This window comes from Hermetia illucens, chromosome 2, assembly GCF_905115235.1.
Source record: "Hermetia illucens chromosome 2, iHerIll2.2.curated.20191125, whole genome shotgun sequence".
In the NCBI taxonomy this organism is placed as follows: domain Eukaryota; kingdom Metazoa; phylum Arthropoda; class Insecta; order Diptera; family Stratiomyidae; genus Hermetia; species Hermetia illucens.
Window position 1 is genome coordinate 152,886,824 of NC_051850.1, and position 22,244 is coordinate 152,909,067.

Below are 22,244 nucleotides of genomic sequence, written 5' to 3' on the forward strand. Positions count from 1 at the left end.
TCTTCCGTTCCCTTTCTAGTTTACATTCATCGTCAAACCAGCCGTTCCAACTCCTTTGCGGCTGGGGCCAAGTATGTTTGTGGCCGTATCAATGATAACGGTCTTCAGGTGGTTGTGAAGATCATTTGTTGATGCTTCATCTCCAGGTCCTCTGTTGACTGCGGTTATTGCGGCATCCATTTCCCTCTTATAGTTGTCGCGGAGGGCTGTGTTGTGGATGGCTTCTGTGTTAACCCTCACCTGATTGTCAGAGGGGATTATGGGTGGTGTTGTTATTCGAGTTCGGAGCACTAAGCCAACAAGATAGTGATCCGAGTCTATATTGGCCCCCTATATGTTCTGACATTCATAAAGGCTGAGAGGTGGCGGCGTTCAATCAACACGTGGTCAATTTGGTTGAAAGTGGTCCGATCTGGAGAGGCACATGTATGTTTGTGGACCGCTTTCCGCGCAAACCAGGTACTTCGAACAACCATCTCATGTGACGCTGCTAATTGAATAATCCGCAGTCCCTTATCATTTGTATTTTGGTGTAAGCTATGGGAGCCAACGTATCGCCTGAATACGGGCTCCTTCCCTACTTGGCTGTTAAAATCCCCAGGTATGATTTTAATATCATATCTGGGACAGGCTTCGAGGGTTCGTTCTACTGCCTCGTAGAAGGTATCCTTCTCCGACTCTGCAGTCTCCTCTGTAGGGGCGTGAACGTTAATGAGGCTTATATTTCTAAACTTGCCTCGCAAGCGCAGAGTGCATAGTCGTTCGCTTATGTTTTCAAAACCGATAACAGCAGGTTTCATTTTCTGACTGACTAAGAAACCTACTCCGAGCACATGGTTTACTGGATGGCCGCTATAATATATGGTGTAGTGGCTCTTCTCCAGGAAACCTGTACATCGCATCTCTTGCAACGCTGTTACATCAGCCCTATATTGGGACAGGGTATCGGCTAGCTGCTTGTCAGCTTCATCTCTGTACAGGGAGCGCACGTTCCATGAGAAAATGCGCAAATTGTTGTTCCTTTGTCGTTGCCGGGTCCGTAATTTTAAAATCCGTCCTATCCGAGGCTCCTGTTGTGGCTTCGTAACAAGTTGTTTTCCGTGTAGGGTTGTCAGCCCTACCCAACCCCCAACCTGGAGGACCAGTTGGTACAATTTGTCCCGTTTTTAGGCGCGCTAGACTCGCCTTCATCCTTCTCCGTCTGCAGCTTTTCGTCAAGAAAGAGCTCCCAGCGGTCACCACGTGGAGGTGGAGATAGGGTTTGGTAGTAGAGCTGTTGGTGTTGGTTCAGCAGGCATTTCCCAGGTTTTATGCTCCATCGTGGGTACCAATCCACGTTTCGCCCCGGGACCTATACTACCCTTTGACCACCTTTGATCAGCCTTACATTGAGACAGGATATTGGCTAGCTGTCGAACAGCATACAGTCTACTCCATGAGAAAGAGAAAATGTGTAAATTGTTCGTCCGTTTTTGTTGCCGAGTTCATCGTTGTAAGATCTGCCCAGCCCGAGGTTCGTTTCGTAGTTTTGTAGCTTCGTTTTCCGTGTAGGCTTGTTTGCCCTGCAAAAGCAGGACCCATGTGCCTTCATCATTTTCCGTCTGAAGTTTTTCACTAAGAAAGAAATCCCAGCAATCACCACGTGGAGTTGTTGGAAAGTTTGGTAAAAGGGCTGTTGATGTTGGTTTGATGATTGGTTTTCCAGGCTTTATGCTTCATCATGTGTACCAGTCCACGCTTCACCCTGGAATTTATAATAACTTTTTACCGCCATTTGCAATATGAAATCCTAAAGGTAATACCAGGTATAAAAAAGCCTGAATAAACAAAAAAAAATGATTAGATTTGATGTAGCTGGGTAAGATAGGGCCTAAATTCTTTTACTCGAAAACAATACCATAAAACACAATATTTCTAAGTTCTAACAACGGAAGATACTCTTACTTTTTTCTTTTCCCTTGGACTGGATATCAAGTTCCATGGGCTGTTATTGGGGTAGTAAAGGCCTCAAAGTTTAGCCAACAACAAAGAAAACCTTGGGCCGTACCATCTGGGAATCAGTCGTGGAAAATCTGAGACCCACAAAATCTACCATAAAAGCTACTGATGGTTTTATGGAATGATATGGGCGTAGCGTTGTTATTAGACTTGACATGAGACATCCCTAAGCAAATTCAAAGACACCCATCTTTCTTCATCCTCTATAATGGTGTTCATTCCTGCGCGAAAGAGTATTTGAACACTGAAAGGAGTACAGTAGGCTGAATGGATTCTGATATAAGCCTTACCTTTTCTTGAGCGAAAGTTTTTTCAAGAATGCTGTCCTCACCTAGTGGAATTGGCTAGTCATGACACTTAAGTGCAAAAGCAATTTCTCTACAAGACTACCTTTCAAGGACCAAATAGAAGTAAAAGGGTGGTTAGCATTCTCTTGAATAGTGTTATAATAATAAGGGACTTACATCTACTACTGGTCTTGTCATTTCAGCCATTTTGGAGGAGGAGGGATTAGGCTAATCATTTTGATGAGAGAATTTGCTCACATTCTGTTGCATTGCGTTTCAATCCCGGTCGGTAATGTATATTTGTATTTGGCTTTGTGCTGTTCTGCTTCTGTAGGTTTATCGTTTGTACATCATTAAGTGTTATAATCATGAAATTGAACCACAGTTTGTGTTGTCTGCAGTATGTCTGCTGTAATTTGATAAAATTGAGTTTAGTTTTTTTTCGAGATATATAAGACCCAAATAAATATCTTGGATTTGTTTGAGTTTCCTGTCCGATGTGTTGGCAACCTTTTCAGTAACCACGCGACCATTTAAGTGGTAAGTGATGCAATAAAATCGAAAGCAGACTGAAGTCTGTGGTTTGGCTTTAACTAATTAATTTAACATCAAATATGTTCAACCGTACTAAAACAATAACCTTACAAATAACACTTTTGGATCAGTTGTGGTTAAAATGCTTTCTCATAACTTATATGCAGTCTATATGTGCAATAATATATACCGCAAACGCCAAATGAATTAACTCTTTTAACTAAGATTCCTATCGTTGTCTTTGTTTTTAACAGAGTTATTCGACAGACTTAACAATTTTAAACACCACGCTCCATTACTACTCGGTCAGTTTTAGATCCTAATGGTCTATTACTCCGGTGTAATAAATTGCATACCAGCAAACAAGTATTTCAACCACTCATGTAATCACCTTCAGCCACGATCCAAGTATATTATTTGAGAATTTCTAGAACATACATATGTACATAGATTTCATGTAGTCTTGCTTAATGTCCAGCATCTTACATGCCTAAGATCATGGGTCATTCCTTGGTTTCAATGCATTCACTTGATTTCTGAACAATGCACGCGATCAATTCGACCCAAGCCCGTGTCCCTGCATGTACCTATACAAAACCGTGTTGCATTTTATTGCACTCCAAGAATCTTCACCAACATCTTCATTTCCATGCAACCGGAAAATTTGCATACTCTTATCTACAAAATGCAGATAATATTTGATGCAAATTCTCTCCGCATTTTTTCCGAGCACATGACCTACGGGGAGCAAATGAGGAAGCCACACGTTTCCAGTGTTGTTACGTTGTGTATCTTGTGTTTACATATTATGCAGTTGGAAATTGCTTGGGGTATCAAAAGAGAAATTATCGTCAACAGTTTGTACACGATTTAACAATTTTCACAATCCGATAAGAGTCTTCATATCTACTTCTTGTACTTTTAACGGTGAATCGTCTTAGCTTGTGGAGCGGAAAAGCCGCAAAAGTTTCCTGTTCGTGGCAGAAGAATGCAATTGCATTGGAAATAGGGAAGAGATGATCGTGATTGAGCATATTGTAGCAATTATTTGTTGCATTTCAGCAATTTGACCTTTGGTTTCAGAATAGGAAGGAGAAGTGGTGCAAGATTCGAATAACCTTTGTGGAATTCTACCTGATTGGATGCAGCATAAAAAATGCTAATTATATTTCTGTGGATCTGATGATGTGTAACACAATAGATTCTCGTATCGTGCTCAGGATTACTTATAGCTTGTAAAAGACAATAAGCCTACGAATAAAACAATCTAATTTATGTTTTTGTCCGAAATTAATGATTATATCTTCAAGTTGATCATTTGGATGCTCTTGAGGCAAATATTACACACTACGAAAGTACACAATATTCCCCTTGGCTTTGACAATTACAATCAATCCACCTCCGCATTGTTTCCAAAAACACTATATCGCTTCTGGCCTTCAAAGTCACCAACAAAGGTGGTGTGGACCCTCTCAATGTGAAAAAATTCAAGACCACACAAATTATCCGCAGGGATTAAGTTTTATCTGATCATGTCGTCTCATAATTGAAACAACGGAAAAAGCACAAACTAAAAACTGCAGCAAACATTTCGTGATGCTCATGTCGATGTTGTATGTACACAGAAAGTTTAATTGCAACAAGAGTTTTTGTCCCACAAATTGGACATAGATTGCACTCGATCTCGGCAGTGTCTTTATATCCGATTTATTAGGACAATCGTGATTTTCGTAACGGAAGGCATCTCAAGGTTCTCTAATTAACTTGGATACCACGTTGGATTGTTTCCCTACAACGGTCAGTCATTTGTTAATCTAGTTTACAATTTCTGTAATAAATATCATTAAATTCAAAAGGAACTGATCATGTTAAACGATTTAGTCCAGTTGCAATAAATTGTCTAAAAAAATTGTACGCAATGACACGTTATGAAAGGCTACTTAAGACAGTGCAGAGTAGATGCAGGTTGTTGAGACATGCACTAGATACATCAACAAAGCAGGTTAAGTGTTGGATTGTAATACTTAAACTATTGTTCAAAAGAACGAAGGAGGTCTATAAACAAAACGTATAATATAGTTACCATTGTTGTCTGGAATGTTAACTTGGTATAATAGGTATAATAGTAGCTATTAAAATGGAATTCAGATCGATGAAATGAAGGTAAACGATCTTAGCTTCAAGTGTATATTGTTAAGCAATTTTGCAAGAAATATTGATGGGAAAATTAGATACTGAAACAGAATTATAAATGAACTATTTATTGTTTCGGTGAAACTTTTGTAAAACGGGTTCTTTTTAGATAATATACTATATTTTTTCAAATAGAAGCTGAAATTAAGTAACGCTGTGGTGCGCCATTTTGATGCCACAAACTCCTGAGACCGTGACTGTTGTTATGGAAGCAGGGAGGCAGAGTCCAGCCAGCTCGGATTTTCAGAGCCAAGCCGTAACATTCACGAAAGAAAGCAGCTCTCCCACCCTGCAGCCAGAAATCTTTCTGAGGTCCGCAAAGAATGGTTTACACAGTGTCCGCAGCCTGACTCTAGCTAGAGTTGAGCACTCGCAGAGAAAGTGCATGAGGGTTTCCCTTCCTTCTCCGCAGTTTCGGCAAATCGAATTGTAAGGCATGCTGAGCCTAGCGGCATGGTCCCCTATGGGCCAGTGCCCCGTGCAGACCGCCGTAATCTTGAATGCATTTGCACCCGTCTGGCACAGGAGCTCTCGTGATCGGGCTATGTTATAAGCGGGCCAAATTCTCCTTGACTAGGCACAGCTCGTAAGACTTCGCCATCTTAGGCCCGCGGCTACTAGGTAGTGCGAGTAGACTCGTCCCCCGACAGCTGCCAGCGGAACACCGACGGTATTCACCGAAGGACTGCCAAGAGCAGAGCCCCACCTGGCCAATCCGTGAGCCCGCTCATTCCCCTCTATGTTGCTATGCCCGGAAACCCAGAAAAGGGTCACCTTGAGCGTGATGCCGAGACGGTTCAGCGCGTCTCTGCACTGCCCCATCAGGCTGGAAAATGTCGTCGCTGAGTACAAGGCCTTGATGGCCGCTAGGCTGTCGGTCTGAATGGCTATGTTACGCTTGGGGCTCAAATCACGCTCCAGCCATCGACAGATTTCCAATATCCTCAGTACTTCCGCCTGGAATACACTAGCGAAACCTGGGAGACCATATGACTTGGATACACTGTGTGTATTCGAGAAAACCCCCGCGCCAACTCCACAGGCCATCTTTGATCCGTCCTTAAGGAATACTGTGTCATAATCTTGCAACACGCCGCCGGTCTTCCACTTTGCCCTGGTTGCACACGCGCACGCGGTTCTTTGAATACTATTAAGCTTCATACTATTGTATTTTTTCTTCAAAGCCTGCCGTACGTTAGGATCCAGATTACCATCCTCGGCCGGAAATCCCATTTCTTTGCAAAGGTTCTCTTGCAAACATAGGCCTTCTTAACCGTCAGTTCTATGTTCAATCTCCAATTTAGCTTTGGATCCAGGATCACACCCAGCTACTTTACGTTAGAGAAAAGAACCAATCTTTGTTCATTCAGCCGTGGTAAATGGAATTCAGGTATCCTTGTCTTGGTGGTGAATAGCATCAGTTGCGTTTTGGTTGGGTTTATGCTGAGTCCGCATCTTGCGGCCACAGGTACATCTTTCGCAACGCTCCTTCCATGATAGTATCGATGGTAGTCGTCGGTATACGCCACCACCTTCAGAGTGCAGAGCACCGGCGAGATGGCGCCACCCTGGGGCGTCCCTCTGTTCACAGTTCTGGTCAAGTGGTTGGCTTCCAGATCCGACTGGATTATCCTGGTGCTTAATAATAATAATAATCGTTGGCGCAACAATCCATGTTGGATCAGGGCCTTGAAGTGTGTTAGAGCACTTCATTCAAGACCGTAACGGTACACTAGGAGGCAATGTGGTCAGCATTGCGCTCGCCCGAGATTATTACCCTGATTTGACTCAGGTACTCATTCACAGCTGAGTCGGCTGGTGTCCGACGTCAAATCACGATACAAATTCCACTGACACCAGTGAGATTTGAACCGCGACCTTCCGTACGACAGCCTTGCGCTCTAACCACTCAGCTATCCGGACACACACATCCTGGTGCTTAGCACGGATATAATCTAATGCGTGAGATACTTCTCCAATCCTATACCGGTCAAGGCTTCCTTGATGGCGTTGGTACTGACGTTGTTAAAAGCTCCCTCTATATCCAAGAAAGCAGCTAGGGTTTACTGCTTGTACTGCAGCGATCGCTCAACCGGACCAATTACCTCGTGGAGGGCGGTTTCAGTGAATTTTTCTTTGAGGTAGGCATGCTGGGACTCTGAGAGAGAAAGAAAGGCGTTCTCTCCATAATCGTCCTTAAGTGAATGTCCAGGACGCGTTCTAGGGTCTTCAGAACGAAAAAGGTCAGACTGATTGAGATTTGTATGCGGAGAAGCTGTTTATAGCCCAGCCGATCCTATCCTCGGTAATTACCGATTTAATAGTCTTGCACAGCTGGGGTTGCCGCAAACTCTCCAAGCAAGGTTCTGACTCACAGCCTTCCCCGCTGGCGGGAAAGTGCGTTTGAACCTGCAGCTCCAGGGTTTCGCTAGAAGATTCCGTCCAGAAGCCTTCCGACTTTTTACTGCAGAGTCTCAGTAACATCTCCGCATGCGATTCTTTGAATCCTATAAAAGTTGGTTTTATTATATTTCTTGCTCGGCGTCGGCTATCGCACAATTCAATTATTCTGCTAAGGAAAGTTATACTGCGTCCTAAAAGAAATTGTGTGCCTCTTTTGCTAGTTATAGTGGTTAAGTGCTGGACACTGTTCCAGAACGTGTATGGAAGTTTCACCACACTCCGCACAGAATCCGCAGGCGATGTCCGTAGATAACTCTAGCTTTCCCGGGTGACAGTTTAGTTGGCAGTGACCAGTGAATATTCCCACTATAATTTGGAGGCTCTTCTTGGTGAGGTTTAAGCATTCCCTTTCTGCTTAAGTTCGTATCCCCTTAAAAGCTCCCTCGACTGCTCCATTCCTGGTAAGTCCCCCAAATATAGTTCCCTCAGCTGTCTCCAATTTCAGAGAAGGGTTCAGGTCCGTGCAGAAGCGGCCCTGCTCCCTTCCGGGTCAGTTCGTCTGCTGCCTTAATGTCTTTTAACCCAGCATGGCCTAGAATTGAGAGTATCCAGACCTTATTGTGCAAGCCAAGCGTATTCAGTCTCAGAAGGCACTCCAATACCAGTTTGAAGTTCACCTCGTTGGACCTAAGTTCTTCGCCACCGCACAATAGAATCGTGCTATAGGATGGATGAATACCGTCTGTGTATATCCACGGCAGAGGCAATTCATCAGACGCAACTTCAGTCTTGGCATCACTGACCTAGCTTCAGTTACCCCTTTATATTATAGCATGATCCAAGGAAAAATTATTTCATTTTGGATTGTGGGACCGAACCAATCAAGGAATCTACATTGATTTCGTATTTACGAATGAATATGAAAGTGCAGCCAGCATCTGGCTATAATTTTCTGACACTCTGCAGGGCAGATCTGATGCAACATCTGATGAGCTGATTCTGCCCCCGACGTAATCTTCATTCAATATTTATTTTTTGTTTTTTTTCAGTACATACCTTTTCAAAATGAGAACTCTGTCGGCCAAAAATGTACGAAGAGAGGAGGTTTCTCTCCAAATATTTGTGTTCGTCTTTAAAAGGGTAGTATAGGCCCCAGGACGAAACGTGGATTGATACCCACGATGGAGCATAAAACCTGGGAAATGCCTACTGAACCAACACCAACAGCTCTACTACCAAACCCTATCTCCACCTCCAAGTGGTGACCGCTGGGAGCTCTTTCTTAACGAAAAGCTGCAGACGGAGAAGGATGAAGGCCAGTCTCCCGCGCCTAAAAACGGGACAAATTGTAGCAACTAGTACTCCAGGTTGGGGGTTGGGTAGGGCTGACAACCCTACATGGAAAACAACTTGTTACAAAGCCACAACAGGAGCCTCGGAGTGGACGGATCACACAACGACGAACCCGTCAACGACAAAAGAATAACGATTTGCGCATTTTGGCACGGAACGTGCGCTTCCTGTACTGAGATGAAGCTCCTGAGCAGCTATCCGATACCCTGTCCCAATATAAGGCTGATGTAACAGCGTTACAGGAGATACGTTGGACAGGGACCGGTTTCCTGGAGAAGGGCCGCTACACCATATATTATAGTGGCCATCCAGTAAACCATGTGCTCGGAGTAGGATTCTTAGTCAGCCAAAAAATGAAACCTGCCGTTATCGGCTTTGAAAATATAAGCAATCAGCTATGCACTCTCTCAAAATCATACTTGGAGATTTCAACAGCCAAGTAGGGAAGGAGCTTCTATTCAGACGATACGTTGGCTCCCATAGCTTACACCAAAACACAAATGATAAGAGACTGCGGATTATCCAATTAGCGGTGTCACACGAAATGGTACAAACATACACGGGCCTCTCCAGACGGGGCCAGTTTCAACCAAGTTGACCACGTGTTGATTGAACGCCCCCACCTCTCAGCCTTGATGAATGTCAGAACATATACGGGGGCCAATATAGACTCGGATCACTATCTCGTTGGCATGGTGCTCCGAGCTCGAATAACAACACCACCCAGAATCCCCTGAATCAGGTGAGAATTAACACTGAAGCTATCCACAACACCATCCTCCGCGACGCGGGGGGAAGAAGGAAATGGATGCCGCAATAACCGCAGTCAACAGAGGACCTGACGATGAAGCATCAACTAATGATCTTCACAACCACCTGAAGAACGTTATCATGGATACGGCCACAAAAATACTTAACCCCAGCCGCAAAAGGAGTCGGAACGGCTGGTTTGACGATGAATGTAAGCTAGCAACGGAACGGAAAAATGCCGCATTCCGAGTAATGTTACATTCTCAAAGAATGCGGGCACGCGCAGAGACTTCTCACCAACTCCGTCGAGCGGAGAAGCGACTTCACAGACGGAAAAAGGAAGCCTGGGAGAACCAACTAGTCTGTAAACTAGAAAAGTGCAGGGAGCAACCGCACCAGGCGCAGAAGTTTTACCAACAAGTCAGCAGGATAAAGCCTTATACACCTCGATGCTCATCCTGCCGAGACAAAGAGGGAAATCTGATTTCCGACAGAATGGGAATATTAGAGCGATGAGTTGAGTACTTTGATGACCTACTGAACAACCAGAACATCGGCGAGTTGGAGGTCCCGCCAACTGAAGACGACGGACAAATACTGCCACCACCAAGTTTAGGAGAAACAGTCCGTGCAATTCATCGGCTAAAAAATCATAAGTCGCTAGGAGCCGATAGAATTACAGCCGAATTGGTTAAATATGGAGGCGACCAGTTACACCAAGTGGTTCATCAACTTGTGCTCAAGGTATGGGACAGCGAATCAATGCCTGACGATTGGCAACGAGGCATTATCTGTCTCATACATATAAAGGGAGATATTACACAGTGCAGCAATTATAGAGGTATCACGTTGCTGAGTACCATCTATAAGATATTCTCCGCTATCTTGCTAGGCCGGATAGCCCCATACGCCCAAAACATCATTGATCCATACCAAAGAGGCATCACTCCAGGCAAACCAGCAATAGATCCGATTTTCTCTGTGCGGCAAGCGATGGAAAATCTGTTGGAATATGGACACCAGTTGCACCATCTCTTCATCGACTTTAAAGCCGCCTATGATAGCATAGCCAGGGTAAAACTGTACATAGCCATGAGAGAATTCGATATCCCGACGAAATAATAAATGGAACTGACTAGGCTGACCCTGACCAATGTGCAAGGCCAGATAAAAGCAGCAGGATCACTCTCAAGACCATTCGACATCAACAACGGTCTACGACAAGGGGATGCCCTATCATGCGTTTGTGATGCTGAGGTAAATGTAAGAGGTACGATTCTCTTTAAGTCCACCCAACTACTCGCCTATGCTGACGATATCGGCATCATGGGAAGAACGACCCGAGACGTACAAACTACCTTTATCCAGATCGAGCAGGCGGCATGAGATCTTGGGCTGGAGATCAATGAAGGCAAGACAAAGTATGTGGTGGAACCAACCAATCAAGCGGGCAGAATAAAGGTAAGAGAATACAACTTTGAGATCGTTGATAATTTCCCCTATCAAGAGGGGAAAATCACAACCGATAACAGGTACGATGATGAAATCCGCTCACGATTGTTGTCAGCCAACAGAGCTTATTTCAGCTTACAAAAGCTGTTCTGCTCGAAACGTCTCACCATAGGGTCAAAGCTCTTACTGTACAAGACTATGATCTTGCCAGTCCTCATGTATTCCTCGGAAACTTGGGTTTTTGGCAAGAAGATTGCGAACTCTTGGCCGCGTTCGAGAGAAGAATCCTCTGAAGAATTTTTGGCCCCCTATATGAGGATGGACGATTCCGTAGCTTACATAACAACGAAATCTATGAGCGATACCATGACCGTCAGGTTGTGGATAAAATCCGGCTGGATAGGTTACGGTGGGCGGGTCGTTTAATCCGTATGGATAAAAATGATCCAGCCCGGAAAGTTTATAAAGGCAATATCTATGGTAGAAAAAGAAGACGAGGTAGACCCTGTCTGAGATGGAGCGATGGGGTAGGTCAAGACACCAGAAAGCTTTTAGGGATATCGAATTGGTGGACCTCGGCGCAAAACTGGGATGTCCGGAATTCCTTATTAAGGCAGGCCTAGACCGGGTACCGGTTGTCGCGGTTGATGATGATGATTTAAATTAGTACCAACTCAAGACTCCTTCGGCAAAATCATATATAAAAATTACATAGACTTCTCCGGCAAAAAATACTGCCATGAAATCCCACATCATTTGTACGGACTTAAAATTTCCTAATCAATTTAGTAGTGTCATCATTAAATGTCTGTACTGAAAAATTATTAACTGAAATATAAAACATTATGATCATATATGTTCTCTAAATTCATTCCATTAGACCAGTAGCAAGGTAAACCAGGCAATCTAATAAAATCCTATGACGTCCGAAGTATCTCAAAATACCTCGAAATATGCTTCTCATCTCTGTCAGTCTATCATTAATTAAGCAATAATGTAGAGTGTTACTCAAAAATCAACCATGAATAAAGTCTTTCCCTTAATAAAGTTGATAATTTTTGAAACTGAAATCATTACACCTCCCTAACCATTACATCGCAACTAATTATAATAAAACCTAAGACCAAGTTTCTCGCTTAGCTCTTTCGTCTTTCCATACGTAGAAATTGCTTTCAGCAACCGTTGACGGTGATCTATTCATCTTCCTAATGACCATGTCGTTCAAATGTCTTCTCGCTATTTCACTTTCAACCGCATGAAAAATTAACAGCAATCCAGTTAATGCATTAACAATAACAGTTTGTTTTTATGCTCTCAAAGTGTCGTAATTGTAGGTAGTAGTTGAGTATTTTTGAGCACTTAGTTGGCGTATTTATCTTTTGCATAAACGAGTTCATCTCCTTGTGTGGGGCACTTTATGTGGAAGACAAGTATGTCTGCCCAAGTATCTGCGCTAATGAAATAATATGAAAAAATACCTTTTTCTGCTATAATACACCTTTCCACTTCAATTAATACTCACATGGAACGTATGTAAACAGGATTGGATAGTTTTAATGCTAAAGTCAAATGTAACCATTTCACGAACTGTGAGATTTCATCCAATTAAGATATGAGGCACAAAAAATATTTTTGCATCATTTGAAAATGCTTTCAAGAGGGAAAACATTACAGAAGACAATTTTACTGGAATACGTAACGAAATAATTAAAGGAAATGTTTGAAATGGCTCCAGTACGGATAGTATTCCGGTAGCACATTACGCGCCGCTAGCGATGGGCCAGATAAAAAATGAATTTTTGCTTTCCTGATTTGTCAGTTGCTACTATTCAAAGAGTCGCATTTCTTCAACATATGTGAAGGTGAAGTTCCCGTAATAGCTTTCATCTTAAAAGTTAGTTTCGTTACGATGCTCTGGAAATGTCTTTTTCTGCGGTGACATAACGAATGGCAATTTCATGGCCCAGCTTAAGATGCAAAAAGAGAAAACGAAAGGGTATTCAAATTGAAATCATGCAAAGCAAATAGCACTTAATTTGCTGTTAGTTTCGGATATTTGCCAAATTATTTTCGTACTATGTGGCCTGAAATTCGCATTGACCTGTCACTTGAAAAGTTATAACTGATTTCGCTACATATACGAGTAGTTTTGTGTGGAAAGGCCGCACGTACCCATTCAACTCAAATTCCATCATTTCGAATTTCTTTCCTCCCATAGAATTCAGTCCATTTCAATTACTAACAACAATTGAATACCATTCGACATGGATTTATTCAACTTTTGAATGACTTACATATATGAAATTCCATATTAATAAACGAGTATTTTTGATATTTATTCATTGCAAATTCTCTCAATTTGAGCTTGGAAATTTTCTTCTACGCTCAATAAAAACAACATTCCACTTACGAGCTTCTATTGCTACTGCGCATTTAAGAAACTGGTTTTCGAAATAAGAATTTAATTTAACTTTCGCTCGTCTCCTGGCCCGGAATGATGATATCAGTGCTAAACCTGAACCTGCATTCTGGATATGAGTTGCAGTGAATATTCATCTTTTGTTGTACGAATTCAGATTGGGCCAGTTTGGTGGATATTGACCCACTCCATTGAGTAGTAAAAATTCTGATTTTCTGTCTATTTCGATTTGATTAATGAGAGGATCATTTATTGGTGAAGATTGTTATTAATTTTTTTTTTTTTGGGTTTGAAACTGGTTTCTGATGATACAAATTCGAGGCTGGTTCTTTTTAAGTGGATATTTCAATTTAGATGATCCAATTCTACTATCTACAGATTGGTCTAATTATGTATGGACACATATTTATTTATCTAGACATCTGGAAGTCTCCGAAACTATAAATGTTGCACGTGTTTACAAATAAACACATGTCGATTTTATATTTTTATTTACACCCGTTTTATTGATGCTTAGACTAGTAAAAAAACGAACCAATTTAGTTTAATTAATAAAATTGGCATTGAAGTTAATGCTTTTTTATAATTTATTAGTTTGATGTGGTTTTTCGAGTTTGCAAGCACATCCAGACTATAAGATACTCAGGTTCAGAGGAATGCTTTATGGTAATTCATCATGATCGCAAATAAAAATGTATGTCATCATCATATATACTCGTCAAAACAAACTGAGAACCACAAATACTACTCTGATTTTTTTAGGATCAGAAAAACCATCCTCCACTTTATTAGATTCAATTGAATAATGCGTATCTCATTGCGTTCAATGAAGTTTAAGGTAATGCAACAACAAATTACTTATTCCTTGATGTTTTTATGACTTCTTACGGCTGCTTAGACGTACAATCGCATCAAATTACGGCATGTTCTCAACAACAATATCAGATGTTTCCTTTAAAGATCTTTCTCCCAGCGCCTCTCAGTAATATAACTCAGATATTGGTGGTTGTCCATGTCTTTTTCGGTTGGCCGGACACCAAGATTTCTTTGTTCCTCCGGATTTCAATTCGATTGAGGTAACGAGTGTTGGCAGGCAGCATTATAGGGCAGACAAGGTCGCCGGAGCTCTGTGCCGTCGTACATTATTCAATAAAAGGATGAAACCGTGTTCCGCTTGTTGTGCAAATGAGCTGACATATAGCCTGATAATCCGCTCGGGGTGTCGCAGTACCTTCATTCAAAAATTTTCAATTTTATCTTCTAAGTTTATCTTGTTCCAAGCCATTACATTCTGATCAGCATTCCTCTCATGTTCGTGAAGGAAGGATCTGAAAATCTTTTACCACTTCTTCCATACTCCGATAGGTCGATCATAACCAAAAAACTCCACTTTAGACCTGTTCCTTCAAAGCAGGTGTGCAGGTCTCAAAGACTTTGCACGATCAGTCCTGACGGTTCTTGTTACAGGTCTCCGGGAATATTGTTGGATATTAACCAACAATTTCTTGATGGCCCGCTGACTAATTATCCAGTGTAATTGGTCAGTTCGATTTCGTTGTACATTAAGTCGCACATCCTGAACCTCTTGGATGGTGATAACATGAACTTTTCCCCAGGATACACTCCAATCTCCTGATACTTGCTTCAAAGGTTTTGGCTCGGCAACTCCCCCTCGGACACCACCTTATCGTGGTGGGGCAGCCTGTAGTAGTTTACTACTACATTGTCCAAACATGAATAACAACAGGGGATTTGAATTTGAATGAGTGATAAGAAGTCACAAACTTCGAATCCACCCACACTCATGCCCCCTATGGAGAAATCTGTAGATGCCATGCTTTTCGACTCAATTAAAGGCTTGTGCTTAGTACCTACAGCGAAACCAACCAGAAGAGAAAGTGCAGCAACTCTCAGCTTGAGAGAAACTAGAAATGTGACTATGGCCGGCCGTCGACGGTACTAGAGCCCAAATCTACCAGCAAACGGAAGAGGAAGGTTCGGCAGAAAGGAGCTTCAGCCACTAAGAGGAAGAGGCTACAGGCGGAATCCTGCCTGTCAAAACCTTCTCCTTCAGGGGCGGAAGAAAGATAAGCTGGTGACGTGAATGTTATCGGTTTAAGGCCGATATGTGGAAACAGACCCAAGCGGCCCGGACACCGGCACTGCGAAGGAAGATGAAGCACCTTGGGAATGGGAACATGGACTTCGCTGTACCACTAGATGCGGTAATGTCCAGAGAAATCGAATGCAAGAAAGCGAAATCTTCGGCGGAAGATGGGGATAAACTGGTAACCCCGGTGAGACTCATACTGGACACACCAGTCTCTTCTGTTAGCGGTAATGCGCGCAAGAAGGATAAGATCAACCCAACTGTGGTGGGTAACGCCATAATGTGCTCCGCACCAGGACCTGCATCCGCTCGTCCTGCAGGGATTAGGACCGGTGTGGCGGAAGGTGATCAAATCAGCCTGAGATTTCAACGAAGCTCGTCCCTCCCATAGGAATACAAACACGAAGGCGGAAAGGAAGAAGACGTATACGCAAACTGCAGCCCCACTTCTGGCTGCTACTGTGGAAGTTTCCGACAAGAATGGCAAAATGTCAGAGAGACAATTTACCATCCTCCGGGAATGCCTGCGGAAAAATTCTTGAGTCTGGAACGAAGCGAAGATTTAACAATCAAGGTATTCGCGATGGCCTTTTCCATTTAGTGTGCACTGACTAGGCTGCCTTAAAGTGGCACCAACAGATAATCCCGGCTTTAAGTTGTGGCGGAGGGCCCAAGTTCACTATTGTGAACTGAGCTGCACAGGACGGAACATGTCATCCACATGTTGGGTGAATAGAGCGCGGGCATGGACTTTCTACACTAGAAGGTAAAGTGCATGAATACCAGAAAGGACAAATCTACAAACGTGGAGGGTTTCAGCTTGTTATTCGAAGTGGACCAAAAGAGTCTAAATGTGCTCAGGGAAAGTCACCATATGGTGCTCCATTTTTTCTTAGATAGATTGTAATTCAATCATGTCAGGAAACTGTAGAGCATCATCTCAATTTTGAAAGCGAAGAGCCATGATGTTCTTCGACTCACATAATGTAGAGCAAATTTGCATCATCTTCGGTACGCTTTCCCCCGATGGAGCTGTGCGCAGAGGTTAGTGCATACAGTGTTGGAAGGGACTAAAGAGTGAATCCTGCCTGTTAGTAACTTCTCCTACACCATTTACGGAACAGGCGGAAGAAAGGGAAGCCAGAGACGTGACCGAAACTGACTTGATGCCAGTTCGAGTGAACGAATCTATGCAAACCGGACACCGCAAACCAATGAAGGGGAAAACAGACGAATGTTCTACGGGATGATATGGGACCTTTCAGGCACCACCACGTGTGGCTATTCTCAGAGAAACCAAACATGAGGGATAGAGTCTCTGGAGGTATGGTGTGGGGGAAACCCCGTCACACGCGCACCCCGGCATAGCTTCTAACAGTTTTCCATTACACATTGGACTAAGTCTATGTTGAAAAACATAAAAATTGGTGAAATTAACTTGCAGCATGATAAAGCTGGCGGCGAGGCTAACAAAACTATAGAACAACCTCTATATCCTTCTGGTACAAAAGCCATAGGTTCGATCTAATAGAATCTGTGGAATTGGATCACTAAAGGGGGCTAAGATTTTCTTTGATGAAAGATCCATAAGACCGAGGGCCTGTGTCCTGATGTCAAGACGGTTAGAAGCAACCATGCTAAGACAACTCTGTTCCAAGATGAATTGGAAACTCTGAATTACACCGTTTTAGAGTGTTATGAAGAGGCTTGTTTTATTTTCCGAGGCCAAAGCGGTAAAACGGTTCCTCGATGGAACCGGGAACTGCAGAAACTCAGGAAATCAACGAGGCGACTTCAGAACTTAGCTTGTAAAAGCAATAGGAACGAAGATTCGTTGAATTTCCGGAACTCACAGCGGAGTTAGGTGTTTGAAACGAGACTCTTCAAGAGCGTACTGTGAGGAACTGGAAGGCGAAAGATAGACTTCAAGGCTGTGGAGAGTCCTTAAAAAGGATGAGTCGGCGAAGTTTGACTCTTTTAGAAAACCCCGATAACACTTTCGCGAATTCGAGACTGGAATCAGTACAGACCCTCCTGGAAGTACACCCTCCGGGAGAACGGGTAAAAGAAATGGTATGAGGAGAGTTGACAGTTCTTGTATTTTTTCAACGCGCATGTATTGCAAGGTGAACTGGAACACTGCGAAAGCGGTTGTTACCTATAAAAAGGCATGGGCTGGCATACTGTCCTTTGAACACTTCAAAACACCTGGCATGGATAATATCTATTCAGCAATGGCAAAGGAAGATATGGAACACTTAAAGCGATTGCTAAGAAATACTTTTCTAGCATGCCTTGCTTTGGGTTATGTACTGCTCTTGACAGTAGGTTAAGGTAGCCCTCATATCGTAGTCTGAGAAAGATGACTATTCTAATCCAAAGAGCTTCAAACACAACAGTGTGACTTCATTCTTGCTGAAATTTTTGGAGAGATTGGTGGATCATACTTGTGGGAAAACGTTAACGCAGAGATTTTTGTGTGCTGAATTGGGTGTTGATCGCTACCTAACACTAGAAGCAACGAAAGGTTGCCCCCAAGGAAGTGTGCTATCGTCACTTCTATGGAGTATACTGATCGACTCACTACTGTTCGAAATGCAAAATTTGCTAATACAGCCTATGCTGATGACGTGGCTGTGCTCGCTGTTGATAGGGATTTTGGAACGGTTTGTCCAGCATACCTTCGATTTGAAAGACAGTTCGTGCAATGCATGCATGGATCTAAATAAAACCGCAATGGTATTATTTACAAAATGGAGAAAACTGGATGAAATTTTTTTCCCTGAAATGAACGGTGCAACCTTTCAACTCTCCCAAGGAGTGCAATATCTGGGAGTTACTCTAGATAAAAAGCTTGTTTGGAACAAGCATGCAGAGGTAAGGTTGAAACGAGCTCTCACAGATTATGGGCCGTGCAGACGGACCTTTGCCTCGACAGGTTCAGGGCTCATGTGGTAATGTGGATATACGTTGCTATCATTAGTCCGATGTTCGCTTATGGATCCGTAGTGTGGTGCGTTAAGGTGAGACAAAAAGCTTTTCATCGTAAACTAGCCGAACTGCAAAAAAACTGTGTGCCTGGTATTACCGATGACATAAGCACGACATCCGGCGCAGCTCAATATGCATTACTCAATTTGCAGCTCCTGAATACATTTATTCAAAGCACTGCAATGAGAGCAGCTCATAGACTAATTCGATTAGATCTATGGAGAAACAACGAACGTGGGGGGCACTGAGCATTGGAAAAGTTATTGGGAGTACTGAATCCAACTCTTACAATTTCGGTTCCCCATAGAAGATATGTTTCAGGATAACAAACATAGAGAAAAGTGGAAGTCCCAGAAGAATGCATGAAGTCTTCCAGACCATTGGCTCAAAAACAGAACATGGTTCTGGAGCAGGAGTCTACCTCTCGAATAAAAACGAGAAGAGGGTTTTTACTTTGGACAATATTTAACGGTTTTTGAAGCCGAAGTATATGCGATTCTAAGGGCGGCAAACTGGGTGATTGACGAGCGGTTGAAGGGCAGGTGCATCGCAATCTAGAGTGATAGCGAGGCTGCATTAAGGGCGTTGAATAGTCCTTGGATATCCTCGAAAATTGTTCAGGAATACAGGAACCGTTTGAAATCTATCTCTAGATTCAATACGATGGAACTTCTCTGGGTAGAGGGAAATTAAACCTCGGATGTTTTAACCAAATAGGGTTCAAGCTGGACCAGAACCAGCAATTGGAGTATCAGGAGCATTAGCTAAGGCTGTCTTCAAAAACTGGGAATAAGCTTCCCACAATGACAGGCCGCAGAGCCTAAATGCTACTAGACACACCAAACTTTTCCTTTCAAAACCAAACATGCATACCGGAAAGTTTATCCTGTCGAAAAGCAGGAGCACTTGCAGGAGTATTGTAAATATTCTGACAGGTCATAATTCACTAGCTTCAGAATAGCAATTGTTCAAGGTGATACGTGTCCCTCCTAGAATGAGGAACCGGAATTCACGGAGCATTTTCTATGTGAATACCCCGCCTATAGGCCTATCAGCCATCAGATCTTCGGTGCCGACGTTCTCCAGTTGCAAAGAGTAGCATCACATCTACTAACGGAAATCGTACGAGACGTCAACAAATCCGGCACATTCCATTAGACTGCTCATAGACTATAGCTTCTCCTCCACCACACTGACCAACATCGATCATTTTTTATGTACTGACAGCAGAATGACTGTCGAAATGATGTCGATTACTTGCTTTTTTGCAGTTAATGGATACAATTTCATGTTGAGGATACAAAAATTACAGTACCAATCAAGGGACTTAAATCAAAATCATATGCAGAATCACACTCTACAGTTAATACTTTGTGAGACGAAACAAATGTTAAGCAAGGAAAAGTGATATTCCCATCACTGGTTATTCTCATGAAAGTATTCTAAAGAAGTAGATTTATTGAATAGAAAACCGTGAATTCCAGCTAATCTTTCTTTGATTTGAAGACTGCCATCTCCCTTCTTCCTCTTGCAACCCAGAAATATCACGTTAAATAGGAACATCTTCCAATATGATGGGCTGTGAATGCCAAGACAGGGAGGAAACCTAAAAGGCCACACCTCAAAACACATCTGAAGCAGGAGAAACATCGATTGACAATGCGATCCCTCGAGGATCTTCTCTATCGATCACAACACTCGGGTCCGTAGTTTTACGGTATTTATTTATTTTTTGTTTAAATTCCTATTTAGCTCGCATATTCATCTTTCGGTAGGCTCGCGCGTATTTCCATGTTTGTTGAATTAATAGGTTCCGGTGTGGACTCACGCACAGGTAAACGACACCTGAAGTTTTGTATAATGACACGTGGTGGACCAAAGTATTCAAAGGAAGCCCCCAACATACCCGAGTCTAGCTTTTGTAGGGGCAAGCAAGGGCGTGTCGGCGGAGCACTTCGATGGAGGCTCAATATTTGCGGGCGCACTTTCACGATCAATTTCGCCGACTTTCTTTTGTTTCTTTTTAGATTTTGGGATAGTTCTCCTTTCTTGATCGTCTCGGGCCACTCAGAGTGGTTTTCCGGCCACCACAATTCTCATTTTGTTATTACAGCCTCCGGAAATATCATACAATTCTCCTTGAGTTTGTAGCATTTCTTTGCAATTAAATACTATATGATATTTGTCCACTAGGCGCTGCTTAGACAGCGGTTGATTCCAAGCTTAAAACTCCAAGCTTATTCTAAACAAATATCTTCCAATATTACACTCACCATTAACACAACATTTACAAAACATTAGCAGGGGCAAACCTTGACCCTTTCCAGTCTGCGTCGCGGTAGTTCTCGATTTAAGAGCCGAAAGGAAGGCCCACTTTTTACGTTCGCATATCTTTGAAAACATAAAAATGCATCTTGCAGCATGTAATGGCAACTGGATGATATCAATTCAATTATAGCACCATTTTCAGTCCACAAAGTCTTGTTTTTGAGAATTGCATTTTTATAAACAACTTTACCATTCCAAACTCTTTGGATTACAAAAGTACCATCAATGAATAGTAACTAACCTGCAAAACATACATTTATACAGATGCCCGCTAGCTCCCCAGGCTGCATCACGTTGTAATCAGCCATTCACAAAACAAATTATTTGTCCACCTGCTAGGAGTAACATTGACCTCAACAGCGGAACAAGGCATACGTGAAAGAAAGACCAGGTCGAAGACCCACCCATCGCGCCCACATTCAATTCCATAGTTATCAGAAATCTATCGGCATTCTCCGTTAGATATTGAATTGATAGATATCGGATTAATTGGCCAGCGTGGCGATCAAAGCAGAAGTTTCATTTGGCCAAGGCTAATTGTTTAAGTAGCATAGTTTGGAATAGATTTTATTAGATTACCTTACAAAGTTGCCAGCAGGATGAAAATGCCTTTGTTACGTGCATTCTATTTCACAACGCAAGATAAACGATAAGTTCTCCACTTATGATTTACCGTTTGGTTAGTGTGGATTTATCCGATTTTACTAACAAGAATATCTACGCCTTTAAATTAAATTGCAAAACAATAGTTGCCCGCGGTGGCCGTAATAGTAGCTTGTGTGGAGCTCGCACTCTGCCAATGGAGTATGCCAAAAACATTGTTCAGTAGTATTCAGAGTCATGTATCTGAAATTCTGATAATTTGCTATTGTAAAGGCGGCGATTTAATCTAGATACTTCGAATTTTTGCAGTAGTTGAGAAATAATTGAGAAATATCTTGAATTGCCAGATACCACCCAGTTTTATTGGTTAGTAATGTACTGCATTTTTTCTGATCATATTTGCTGAGAAAGGAAAAAGGGTTACCATAGAGGAGGTGAATAAAACGAAACTTTTTGTATCTAGGGAAGAAAACTGCGAAATCATCAAAATATAATTGAATAATGCACAATTTTATCAGCAATTACCTTTATATTGTTCGGAGGTATATGTACCCACGGATAATACAATGGGTGACCTTATATCAATTGGAGAATTTCATCAACGCGAAGTGGGGTGTAAACTAGTATGAAGGACAAAGCAAAACTTTACAATCCTCATATAACCCATAGCACTTAAATATCCTCTCATGTGTATTTTCTCCCAATTCCTTTTATTACATAACTCAATAATTGCAATGCAAATTAGCCAGTCTAAAAGGCAAGTACAGGCTACCCTATTTATCATATGCGAGTACGTACCGAGTCCTATAAAAGCTATTGCTTC

The 22,244-nt window shown here is 42.4% G+C and overlaps 1 protein-coding gene across 1 annotated transcript in view; it reads left to right on the plus strand.

The window, feature by feature from the left end:
• LOC119648843 (mucin-5AC) overlaps positions 1-22,244 on the plus strand; it is a 303,326-nt gene that overhangs the window by 205,307 nt on the left and 75,775 nt on the right. The gene's annotated exons all lie outside the window — the stretch shown is intronic.